Source organism: Drosophila willistoni (genome assembly GCF_018902025.1).
Source record: "Drosophila willistoni isolate 14030-0811.24 chromosome 2L unlocalized genomic scaffold, UCI_dwil_1.1 Seg72.1, whole genome shotgun sequence".
Lineage (NCBI taxonomy): Eukaryota > Metazoa > Arthropoda > Insecta > Diptera > Drosophilidae > Drosophila > Drosophila willistoni.
The window spans coordinates 3,428,409-3,441,288 of NW_025814049.1; positions in this window are offsets into that span (position 1 = coordinate 3,428,409).

Below are 12,880 nucleotides of genomic sequence, written 5' to 3' on the forward strand. Positions count from 1 at the left end.
ATGTTAAAGGGGTGCAGTAAGAGGAGCGAAATAACATATGCTTCATAAACTGAGACAGAGACCTCCTCCGCTTTCTCATACCCCAATTGTGATGCATGCCAAATGCCAAAAATGCCAAAGAAGAAAAAGAAGATGATGATGCAGTCAAGTCGTGCGCCAGCTGAGAGCGCAATTTAGTATAACAATACGCCCTGTTGTCCCGCTTACAAATGTCCTCCGACCAATCCCTCACTCCCTCTCTATTTTCCCACTGTCTTGCTCGGCCTGCTACTGCCATTTAGAAATGCCTTCGTCTTTCTACGGTTTCGGTTCAGTTTTGGTTTCGGTTTGGTTTCGTTTCGCCTTACGTACCTCCATACCATAAGGATTGTTATTTTTGTTCTGTTCTGTGTCTTGCCAAATGCGCTATATATATTTTTTAAGCTTTCATGTCTTCGTTTTCTAGGCAAATATTTCCGTTGGGAAGGGAATGGCAGAGGGGTGGGGAAGGTAGTGGAACACAATAACGCATATGTCGGCCCTGTTGTCGTTTTGTTTTATTGCATATTTATTTTTTATAGCGAAAGTAAGTAAGGCGATTTTTTTTTTTTTTTTGTCTTCCCATGCCGTTGTTGCCACTCCCCACTTGCACACCCTTTACACTCACACACACATGTTCACTCACATGCACAATGGCAGAGTCTACTTTTGTTTTTTGTTTTTTGTGTGTTGCGTTGTGTGGTAGGTTTTTGGGGGAAGGATTCCGGGGGCTGCAGCCAACCCTGTGCAAAATTCAATCATAAAAGTTTTTCAATAATCCGCTTTTGCCTCGATTGCATTTCAATTTGCGCCCAAACTTCATTTTCCACCAATTAGTTTTCGTTGGCCCGGTCCAGGCCCAGAATTTGTCCGTCCACATCCTCTTACCCCTATTGGCACCCAACATAATTGATGTGTGGCCTAAAAAGTGCAAAATAATTTGTTTTCGATCAGAATATTGTACAATACAATTAACCAGTTAATAGAGCATCGTTTTCCTATCCGATAAAAATCGTTGGACACAAAACAGAAGTTCATTTTCAATATTAAATTAAGCACAGCAAAAAAAAAAAAAAAAAATGATAGGCAAAAATTGTTTCCATTGTTTTCGTTTTAAAAGTAGTTTTTATCTTCTGAAACAGAACATAATATGTATTTATTTTAAGTCTCATTAGTTTAAAGTGTCTGAATCTTCTATTTCAAATAACATCATTTATATTATTGAATATTAAAGACAATAAATTTAACGGCTATGCTTGATGACCAAAAACCATTGAAAAGAAGTTGCAATGAATACTATTTACGTTTCTTGATTCATTCATTTTAATGACTAAGCCACATCATATGGTGCTGCGAAAGTCATTTAGCATTTTTATTAGTCCCTTTCTTCTCTACAAAGAGAAAGAATGCCACCTGGTCGTGGGGTAATGCTAATTTTATTCAAAAGGTTATGCCGCTTACAATCCACTGCTGCAGTCTACGGGCCAAAGTGCTGGACGGCAAAGACGACGAAGATGGAATGCAAGTACGTGTAGAAATTCACGAAAAATTACGAGAAACAGAGAAAGGGAGTAGGAGACTGAGATGGAAAGAGAGAGAGAGAGAGTGAGAGAGTGCTGCATACAAAATTGGAAATCGCAAACGGTGGGACAGCTGAGGCCAGCCAGAACTTAGTCTAAGGACTAGGACATGGTTTAAGGCAAACGTAGACAAACCTCGACCCAAAATCTATTCCCCTTAGAATCTACCCTTTCGCCGCCACAATTCCCTCGAAGATCTAAGAGTGAAAAAACCTCACCATGCAGCATTTATTGCCAACGAAGCGTATTTGGCACATTTGATGCGGCGCATAATGGCAAACGCCATTAAATGTCCATTGACATGGCAGTCCAAGTCCAGTCTAGGCACAGTGGTTTCAAAACAATGAGAAAACTAGTTTTTAAAATCTTTTATATTAAATGAATGGGTTCAATAAAAGAATCGCTTTGAAACAAAACTAGTTTTCAGACAACAACAAGAATTTATTAATATTTATCTTTCAAACGTCCTACAAACGCTATTCTCAATGAACATCTAATTTCATTCAACTTGATGTGATCTATGTGAAAATAATTTATAAACTTGTTTTAGAATCTAGATACGAGAAGTTGATTAAATGCATTTTTCTCATATCTTTATTCTGTTTAACTAAACTAAAGAAGTTCTAGTTCCAATAAAATTTCTCGCGCTTAAACTAAGAGTGAACTAGTTGCAATGAATTGAAGTGACGGAACCATAGATAAAATAAGATTAAAATTGTTGGAATTTTTGTTTTTATTGCAGTTGTATGTGTAACTTTGGCACACTGTGCATAGTAAACAGTGCATCGAGTCTAGCTAGACCAATGGGGCGCATCGCAAATCGAATGCGAAACGAGCGTAAATCGTGACCTGCAAGGATCTGCTTAGTTTTCTTATTAGCTGCGATTACATTTTATGTTTGTTGTTGTTCAACATGGCGTATACTTCACTACACACATACACACACATACACACACAAACATACATACATGGACATACAGGGCGTATACGTTATATACAGTTTGTATGCTTAAGCAGAAAAGAAGGAACAGAGTCAAGTCTGAGAGTTGTTGGTTCTTTGCATTTTGCTGCCAATTTTTTTTTTTTTTTTTTTTTTTTTTTGTACGTGGCCAAGTTGCAAAATGTCGAAAGTCGTCGTCGCATCAAATATGTTGAAAAGCAATTGGCAGGCACTGTACCTCTCTACCTCTAGCTACCTCAACAACCCGCTAGCCCTACTCAACACAGACAGACCAGTGCCAAAAGGCCAGCTGACCCTGGTTTGAAGCTTGTCTACTAATGCGCTGCTGTTGGAATTTCTTCATTGAGTACGTGCATTAAATTTCAAATCAAAAAAAAAAAAAGTGCGAGAAAAACTGAAACAATTTTCTCTCTCAGCCGCACACACACACAAACGTACAGGGGAGCAAAAAGCAGCAAAAATTAAATGCATTTTTCCATTGCATACTTTCAGGAGTACGCGTTGAACCGTTTGGCAATTTATTTGAGCGTTTCTCCATACATACATTGGTATTGTTTGTTTGTTTTTCAGCTTTTTTTTATTTTTGTTTGTTTTTTGTATTAATTGCTGCGTTTCTTATACCCTTCATTTGTAATAATAATAAATGAAACGAAATGAGAGAAGAGTGATGGAAAAGGGGGACAGTGGTTGAACTTGTTGTGGTTCTATATGATTGTTGAAAATCAATTTCCTGACTGCATGAAGCAGAAGAGAAGAAAACAAAGAGACATTCTCATCGACAGCCAATGCATATCAATTGTGGCTGACAATTTCAAATAGAAAATGTAGAAAATGTCTCAGCAAGTCAGAACAAATGAATAACAACAACAAGAGGCATACTGACTGTCTCTGCCTTCGTCTCTGTCGCTGCCTGTCAGCGACAGAACAACACAAAATAAAATTCCATTCGGCTCTGGAATAAAAAATAAGAAAAAAAAAATAAAATAAAAATAAAAAGAAAATCCCAAAAGCAACAACAATAAAGTTAGAAGAAGTAAGTAAAGAAAGTGTAGTGTTTGGTCTGCATACATTTTTCGATAATAGAGAGAAAACTTTGTAATAAAAAGTGGTAAAGAAAAATGAGAGCAACTCAAGTTGAATATTTAAGAAGGTTAATGTATTACCTACATGATAAATTCTACTAAAGAATCTACACATGTGAAAGAGTTTTTGTTGGAAGATTGGTTTGTTTAATTGTTTAGTTAAGACATTTATTTTTTTTTTTATATACCTATATGTTTATTATTTTTATGAAATAATGTACATATTTTATTTTTATTTTACGCGCCTTAGAATCATAGTCGGAATGAATAGATAAACAAATGAATGGATAAACAAATAGATTTGGTTTGGTCTTACATTCTTCTTTCTTGGTTTGAGAAAGATCCCTTCTTGTCATATAAAGAATTTTTCTTAAAATTATATTTAAATAATTTACTTGTAGTCTTTCCAATTTTTTCGTTGTTGTATTTAAGTCGTGATCGTTTTGGTTAGAGTATTTTGAAATTGAGTTGTATATGAAAGTAATTTGAAGTTTCCCCTCAGGCATCTTGATAGGTTTTTGTTTTTTGTTGTGGCTCAACTCTTGAAGAGTTGTTTTCATTGTGTTTGTTGTAGTTGTTGTGGTTGCTTTTTTTTTCAATTGTCAACTGTCAATGAGTTTTCAATTGCCGCCAAGTTGCATGTTGAAGAATGGTCCTCTCCCTCTTTCGATGCCAGAGTAGCGTATCCTTGCTAGTCCTGTGAAGTATTCTATGCTAAGCCGCCAATTGGGTATTGGTTCCACTTTTTAGGTTTTGCTTTTGACAGTCAGTTTTCTTGTCAATGGCAGGCAGCTAATTCGCTGCTGGTTCTGTTTGTTTCGGTTCGTTCTTTTTTATTTGTCTTTTTTTTTTTTTTGTTAAATTTTGCTTTGTTTTGATAGCAAATGGGAAGGGAAAAAAGGTGAGTCCTTTGGCAAATAGCGTGACAACTAAATAAACTTTATTCTATAGCGTTCATGAGGTGACTCAAATAGGCGTAGATATACGCCTACCTTGCGATATTCAAATAGAGAAGAAAGTATAATTGATTTTTGAAAATGTAATATTCATTTTACTCACATTTATTGTTATTGTTTGGGGTCTATTGGCTAAAATTTCTGCGTAGAATATGTGTGTGTATGTTTGTATACATACATATATACATATGTGTTATTTAGCCCACGGCAGCTGTGCAAACTGTTTGTGTGTGGATCCCTGTGGCAGGAACCATGCCTGGGTTCCAATTTCCAGCAATTTTAGCGGCAAACAGCGAAATGAAAGCAAGGGCAAAGGCACGTGGCTCATGCGAAAAATGTTCAATTGAAATCATTGATGATTCTCCTCACTGACAGTTGCTGTATGTATGTGTGTATGGCCTCGTTTTCTTTGCATCTTTCTGTTTTTTTTTTATTCTCCTTCGTTTTTTTGTGGCCATGTTTGTGGCAAGTGGATGACAAAGGTATGAGAGGAAGCAGTGGGGGTATGGAAGCAAGCAATGGCAGCTTTTGTTGACAGTTGCCGCGGATCGCAATGGCCACGTAGAAGCAATTAATTGGAAAGATGTGCAAATAGAGTCGAGAGACTGCGGGTGAGAGTTCTAGAATAGAAGGAGGAGATGAAGGGCTTGAAAGGGGAACAACGGTAGGAGGTATGGTAGGGTCCCGTACAGAAACATTCCGTGTGACATGCAGATGGCATTCTCTTGACTTAACCTCCATTTTTCGATTTTTTTTTTCTCTTTCATATATTTTTCTGTTTTTTTGTTTGCAGGATTAGAAAACTTGAGTTTTGTTTTACCCGTCAACCATTCTATGTAATTAGGTATATCACATTCGGATGTGTTTTGAATTGGGGAGCATTTCAATCATCAATTATACCAGACTCAATCGAAAAACTAGAGAAGTTTAAAAAAATTACATATAAGTACATATTATGTACATACTTACAATTAGAATTACATACATATATTTTACGATGAGACCAAAAATCAAGTTTTGACAAACAAAAATACATATGTATACAATAATACAAATTTTATGAAATGTAAATCAGATTTTTTACGGTTACAGGTTTAATCTAAATTTGACGAAATTGGTCCTGGACTTATACCAAACTCAGCATTATAAATATATAAATATTAAAGAAGCTATGCTATAGTTTATATACCCTCCCCATCTCTCGCAATAATACTATAGGGAGTAAAACACATCTGATGGTGAGCTCTCCATTACAAATGCATACTACTGCAGCTTCATACAATCAAAAATGAGGCTATGCGTTTGTGTGTGGCAACAAACACGAAGTACGAAATGTTTTCTTGCTTTACACTAAAAAAATACTCTTTAGCTAAAATAATTAGAATAATATAATTAGGTCATAATGAATTGTAAAATTATTATTAAAGGCATTATGACCAGCTGAAAAGGTGTTTGATAGTAAATAACGCATTGCACATCAAATCTAAATGTTCAATAAAGAAAAAATACATTTTTCATTGTCAACAAACATTTTTTTAAGTGTACTTTTCACATGTGGACTAATTTTTTTTTTCTTGAGAATCATTTTTTTCTGACAATCATGAGTGGAATTGTTTCCGAAGTGCCGTTGCCGAACCTAAACGAGCTTTTACAGTGTATGTGAGACGGCAGAGCTAGGCCCTAGTCCGGGGAATGGATCGTGCCGACCAGTGATATAAAGTATATGTATACATTCTTGATCAGCGCGACGAGACGAGTTTAAATAGCAATGCCCGTCTGTCCGTCCGTCCATTCGTCCATCCGTCTCGATCAACGCAAACTCCTCCTTGACCGTTGGAGCTACAGAGTTGAAATTTTGCATGTAGGCTGATATAATGCACAGTTTGTATATCTCACATCAGATTAAGCCGGATCGGAAATCTAGACAAACGGAAAACTTACGAACAGTGACTTTTCATAAAAAATTCGATATTTTTTATAGTTTACAGTTTAGTGACACCTACACACAAGACTGTGCCAAATTTGATTAAGATCTGGTGACTATATCATATAGCTTCCATAGCAATGATCAGTCAAAAACTTTTATAAATAACTTCGTTACTTTTGACGCGATTGCGTTCAAATTAAGCATTTGTCAGTTTTATGTATATATCTGTAAATGACTGTAAAACTAACTGCTAAATTAAGAAATATATATTAAAATCGCCAAAATGTATGTAACAGGCAGAATGAAGTTTCTCCGACCCCATAAAGTATATATATTCTTGATCAGGATCAACAACCGAGTCGATCTAGCCATGTCCGTCTGCCTGTCCGACCGTCTGTATGAACACGCAGATCTTGGAGTCTATAAGAGCTAGAGCCACCAAATTATATGTATGTAGACTCGTGTGGTATGTACATGTATAGAGTTAATTGGAATTTTGGCCACGCCCCCTTACGCGCCCAGAATTTACAGAAAAATAATTGTTCCATCTTTGTGCCACGTCCCCTTTCGCCCCTGAAATTTACAAAAATGGTGTATGGTATACCCAAGTCGACGAGTCGACTTACTTACTTCATTTTATAATAATATTGATTAACCTACAGTCGAGTCTCGATAATTTGTAACATGTTAAATCAAAAATTGCGATAAATCAAAAAAATCGTATCCCCTTCGAAAAAACAATTCGTTTAATGGAAATTACAATAATTTGAATTTCTGTGTAAATCGAAAAAAAAACTGATCCCCTTGCCATAACAAATTATGGGAACTCGACTGTAATAAGAAAATGGGAATAAGAACCTCTAGACTTTGAGTTCGACTTTGTTAATTTAGAATTAGACACAGTAATTATTTATTATGTTCCTGAATACATAAATACCCTGCAACTAAAAAAAATCACACTAAGACTCTACTTGTTTTTTGTTACAAGTTTTCGAAGGTTTCATTCTTAATCAAAAACAATGTGTGGCGAGTATGAGTTGGCTTTTAGTTAGTCTTCGAAATCTCTTTTACTCATTCTCAAACAGACTTAAATTATCGAGGACATCCAAGTGTGTCGAATTAAGCGTAACAAGAAGAATATTTTCTAATGCTTCGTGGCTCAATCTATAGTAACCTGAAAAAAAATGTATATTTGCCCTTGATAAAATAATATTGTTAATTTAATAAGAAAACTCATCCGAATCGGTATAGAAGCTGAGGAACCTTGGTATAGGCACGTCAATACTTTCATTATCTTCTTTCCAATAACATATATAATTGAAGAATTAGTTGTTAAAATCTGGTTAGTACCTAGTTTGCATGTTAGCAACAAAGCATTCAAATTTCCATAACATAACTTTTCTTTTTGAAATTTTACAGTAGCTTTTGTAGTGCAGCCATAATCGTTAAGTCCTCTGTTTTCTCTTTTACCAATTCAACAAGGCTCAAAATACATTTCGCCCTATTAACTTCGTCAATCATTTTAAATGTTAGTCTCCAAATGTTTATTTTAAGTACTACAATTACAAAAATATGAAATATTTATTAAAATTTGGTTTCCTCGTCATTAATATACAACGGATGTATGCACATAAAATTGCAAACGTAGTTATAATACCAATAAAATCCTTCCAAAATATCAATGTTCATTTTGGAATAAACAATCAGTTCCCTTGTTCCCTTGTATACCTTAGAGTGACGGTTGTATAATTGGAGTAGTTAAAATTTTCACCGTAGTAGAACCAAACAAACTCATTTGTTTGTTCTAAAAGAAGTGCTTTAAGATATACCATTTGTTAACCAATACTTGTAGTTTGGCTTTCTCCAAAGTACCTGTAGTTCTTACCGTGTACCATTTTTTGCAAGGGTGTAATCAAACAAAAAAGAATTTTGAAACAACATTTGTGTGGTGAGTATAATGATTTCTATATAGATTTCATTTCGTTGTCGTTGTCCCCAACTTTACTGCATCCACTTCTTTTTGGGCAAATGCAATGCAATAATTTTTATGGTTTGAGGGTTTTCCATTCTAGTTTAACTTTTCTTTTTCTTGTCGTAACTATCAATGACTTTTGTCTATGTGTGTGTGTGTGTGGGCGCCAAAAACTTTTCTAATTAAGTGGCAACGCTGCTATGGCCGGTCGCCACTTGTCGTCCAGTTTTAGTTGGCCTAAAAGTCGTGGCATGGCGGTGGCATTACAATAAACCGTTATGTGTGTTATGCTACCATGGCAGGGCCGATGAAGCAGTGCGGGGAAGTGAGTTTTAATGACCAAAATGCTTTTGTTGCATTTTCCCTTCCAAAAACAACAACCACACAGAATCAAACCGGGGGGCGTGTTAATGGTTATCGTTTTAGTTGTTCTTGTTCTTGTTGTTGCTGTTGCTGTTGCGGTTGGCCAGCATTAGTTACAAAATGTCGTTAGCCAAATTATTTGCCATGTTGGCGGAAAAATTTTTATGGTTTTATCATCAGGAGAGCGAGAGGAAGCGAGAAAGTAAACGTGAGCGGCAGAGACACCAACACATTTCCACGACTAATTGCAGTTGAAATTTTGTTTTATGCGCAAAGCGTCACATTTCGTTTTATGTATATATATATACATATATATCATACGATATGTATGTCCATTCCGTGAATAAGGGGGAAGGTGGATGGGTGGATGTACGCAAGCTAATTAACTAAGGCTCACTTATAGTGACGGAAATAAACATAATATTATGTTGGTCATAGTCTAATCGGCCCATAAGATTAAAAAGTTGACAAGTTTTGGCATAGAAAAATATGACAAAAGTTTTTTTTTTTGTACTTTTTTTTAGGGTGTTGAATTCAGTAAATAAAGATTGGATTTTATTTCCTTGTCTCTTTAATGTTTATTCAAGCAAATGTATATGCGAAAATGGAGAACTGGAGAATATTTATATATATTCTAAATATGATCGGCTGATAACCTAGATCGACAGAACTTTCTTCTTTATTGTCCAGCAAAAAGTATCAGTTAATCATATAACTGATGTATGTAACATATATAATTTAACGACTGATGCAACAAAATTAATAAACGGACAATTAAGTCTAAAAACAATCAAGTAGGCATCCTAAGTAATGGATAATTTGTGTTTATAATTTTGTGATTTTTAGAGATATGGACTTTTCACTAATGAAATCCATTCCGATTTTGTTCAGTATAAATTAAAAAATAACCATAAGCGGACTTAGGACCGAGCAAAGCGTTAAAACAGTGGAAATTTACTTTCAAAATAAGCCAACTAAGTGGATAGTCTAGTCAACTAAGAGCTTCAACTAGTGCTAAAATTGAAACCATGGCATAAAAAAATGTCTAACAATAAGACAGCTGTCTGGAATGACATTCAGGTTCCCGGCTATGCCTATCAAAAGTTTTTTAACTTTAAGTATGTAAATAGAGTTTGATGACAAACAGACAGCCAGTCAAAATCAGGTAATGCAATGTATTTAATTTCATTTCATTTCAAACAATCATATTTTAACCTAACTTATGTTTGCTTTTGAGAAATTCACGAACCGTTTGTGGGCAAAAATAATTACCTCAAAAGTAAAGTTTTGCTGTACTTTTAACCATTTAGCTTGAGTTTTTTTGTTTAATGAACGTCTTAAGTCTAAAAATATTTAATTTACAAATTGTTATTTTATTTATATACATGATTTTAGTGTTTGTTGTCTAATTTCATAAAAATTTCTACCTTTAGATGGGAGGAAAAACAAAAACGAATGTTTTTGGTTGGCTATATTGTTCTCTTCTTACCGCATGTTGTTGTGCACACATAGATAAAGCCACAAGACTTTGCTGGAAAATTTACTCCTATAACAATACAAACACATACATACACACAAAGAGAGTAGAAAAAGGTTCATAGTCGGGTTTATATGCATGTATTTGTGCCCCCTGGCTGCTTTGGTTGCTTTCTATTTATAGTTTTAATGTTGGCTGGTTGGTCTCTCGCTGTGTGCTGGCTGGAATTTATATTATTGCATGCCAGAGAGACTAAATGGAAACTCCACTTACCCCCTGATACCGCCTTCCCTTTTACTACTTTTTTCTGCTTTTCTTGTTGGTGTAATATCGTTCTCCGCCCCCCACCCTCACCACACTTCTTCTGTTGGTTGCCATCTTTTTTACAATTGGGGTGAACAAATCGCAACATTATTGCTGTAAACTGAATTGGTTGTATTTGCGTATGGATGGAGAATCTGCGCCAACTTGCCAAATCTGTAGCATACATTTTGGGGATAGTTAATTAAGCGATAGTTAAGTTTCCATTGCTAAGTTTTTAACGCACAACGTAGGTAGAGAGGTTCAATTTGTGTCGATCGAAAAAAAACTTACTAAACCTATTTTGAATCATAGAAAATATGCTTCAAAGCATTTCAAGAATCCTTAGAATATCACAATTCAGCTTTTCATAAAATATTGTATAAAATTTATGGTTTTCGATAATGTCAAAACATCCTAGTTCAGCACATTCATCTGTAGATAGAAAGATTAAAATGCTTTCTTCCTTTAGTTGGGAACATTTTTTACCCATGACCTACTCTATTCAGCTTGGAGCTTTTAAATATTGGAACTGGTTTAAACTAATATTATTAAATTTACGCTGATAACTGTTGTTTTGTATTAAAAAGGGGAAGAAAAGAGGCTAGTAAATAATTGCGCTTTGAATGATATGTCTATGTGAAATTCGACTAAAAACTTGTTAATTTCTTATGAATTTTTCTCTTTAGCTTTAGCTGTTAACTTACGCTTGGTAAAAAATAACAAGCTCTTACATATTTTAAGATGTTCCATTTACAACAGGTGACATAATATGCTCAATTAAACCCCACCTGGTCATTCTTCATCTGTCTGCTTAAACATTTATATACAGACAGTTGCCATTCCAATCCATATTTTCAGATCTTTTTTTTTTTTTTTTTTTTTTTGTGTTGACTTGAGTGACTTTTCAGCTTAAAAACTCATTCATCAATTAAATCGACACATTCATCAAAACAATTCCTCCCATGTTGATGTCAGCAATGTGGCAATATCTGTAAAAGGGTCGTACGGCTACATAATATGCCATAGCAAAGGACGGTCAGAAAGTTCAACTGGACCTTGACATATGTATGTACGTGAGCAAAAGAGGAAAGAGTAGAGGGCATTGAACATTGGCCAAATGCTTTTTGCGTGTTGCCCTTTTTTGGAATTTCATTAAGGTTGATAGTCGAGTCGAGTGTGTGTTTTTTGAGTGTGGAAATTATGAAGGATTATTCATTTGGTATTTGGTGAAAACTGAGTAGAATGTTTTTACTATCTATGTACCATGTCCCTTTTTTTGGTTCTTGCTGTTTCTTTTCTGTGCCACACTTAATTGCTTTTTCACGCCTCTTTATTGGAGTAAAGTATACTTAATGCTCTTCCCCGCCATTGACAGCAGCTGTCAGCTACGTTTTAGTATTCAAGGCAAAGACTATGTCCCCCTCCACCATCTCTCTTCATTTGCTGCTTGTCATGCCCATGGACTGCAAATTGCTCATTTCAAGGCTAATTTGTTAGCAACAAAGACAGCAAAAAAAAAAAAAAACCTCAAATGAGTGGTTTAAGGGCGACAGTTGCATACATATATTACTGCCAACTAAATAAATTTATTTACATAATTTTAATTAAAGAACGCACTCATAAGGAAGATGATGATGATGGAGAAGAAAGCGACCGAAAATCAAAACCAAGAGTCAGCCTCAATTTGACTGTCATCTGTCGGGGTCAAGCACAATGTTGTGGCTGTGCCTGTGTGTGTGGGTCGGCGGAGGGTTTGGGGGCTGCTGTCAAGGTGTCAACACATAAAGCAAAAGCCCTCACAATGCAGGCAAGGACGACACCTGTGTCCTGGCATTAGCTTAGGGGTTGATTTTTGTCCATTCCCACATTGGTGTGTAGAAAAGTGTGTGTGCTTAACGAGATAATTAGATTGTTTTTGGTGGATGGCATTTCTTACTTTATTTATATTCTCTGACTTTTTTGTTGTTGTTCTTTTATTTTGGTTTTTGATGCGTCACCCTTGAGTCTCTCTCTCTTTTTCTGTGTGTGTGTGTGTGTGTGTGTGTGTGTGTATCTGTGCTTCTGTGATTTTCAATATGCCAGTCAGGTTAAATATCCTAATTATTTTCTGTTTGTTATTTGAAGTTGTTGTGGCAAATTGGGGTGACAAACCTCATTAATTACAAATGACTTCATTTCTTTTTGTTTGCGAATCACTTTGCGGGTATATTCAAAGAAAAAAAAATGAAAAGGTGTTCGAAG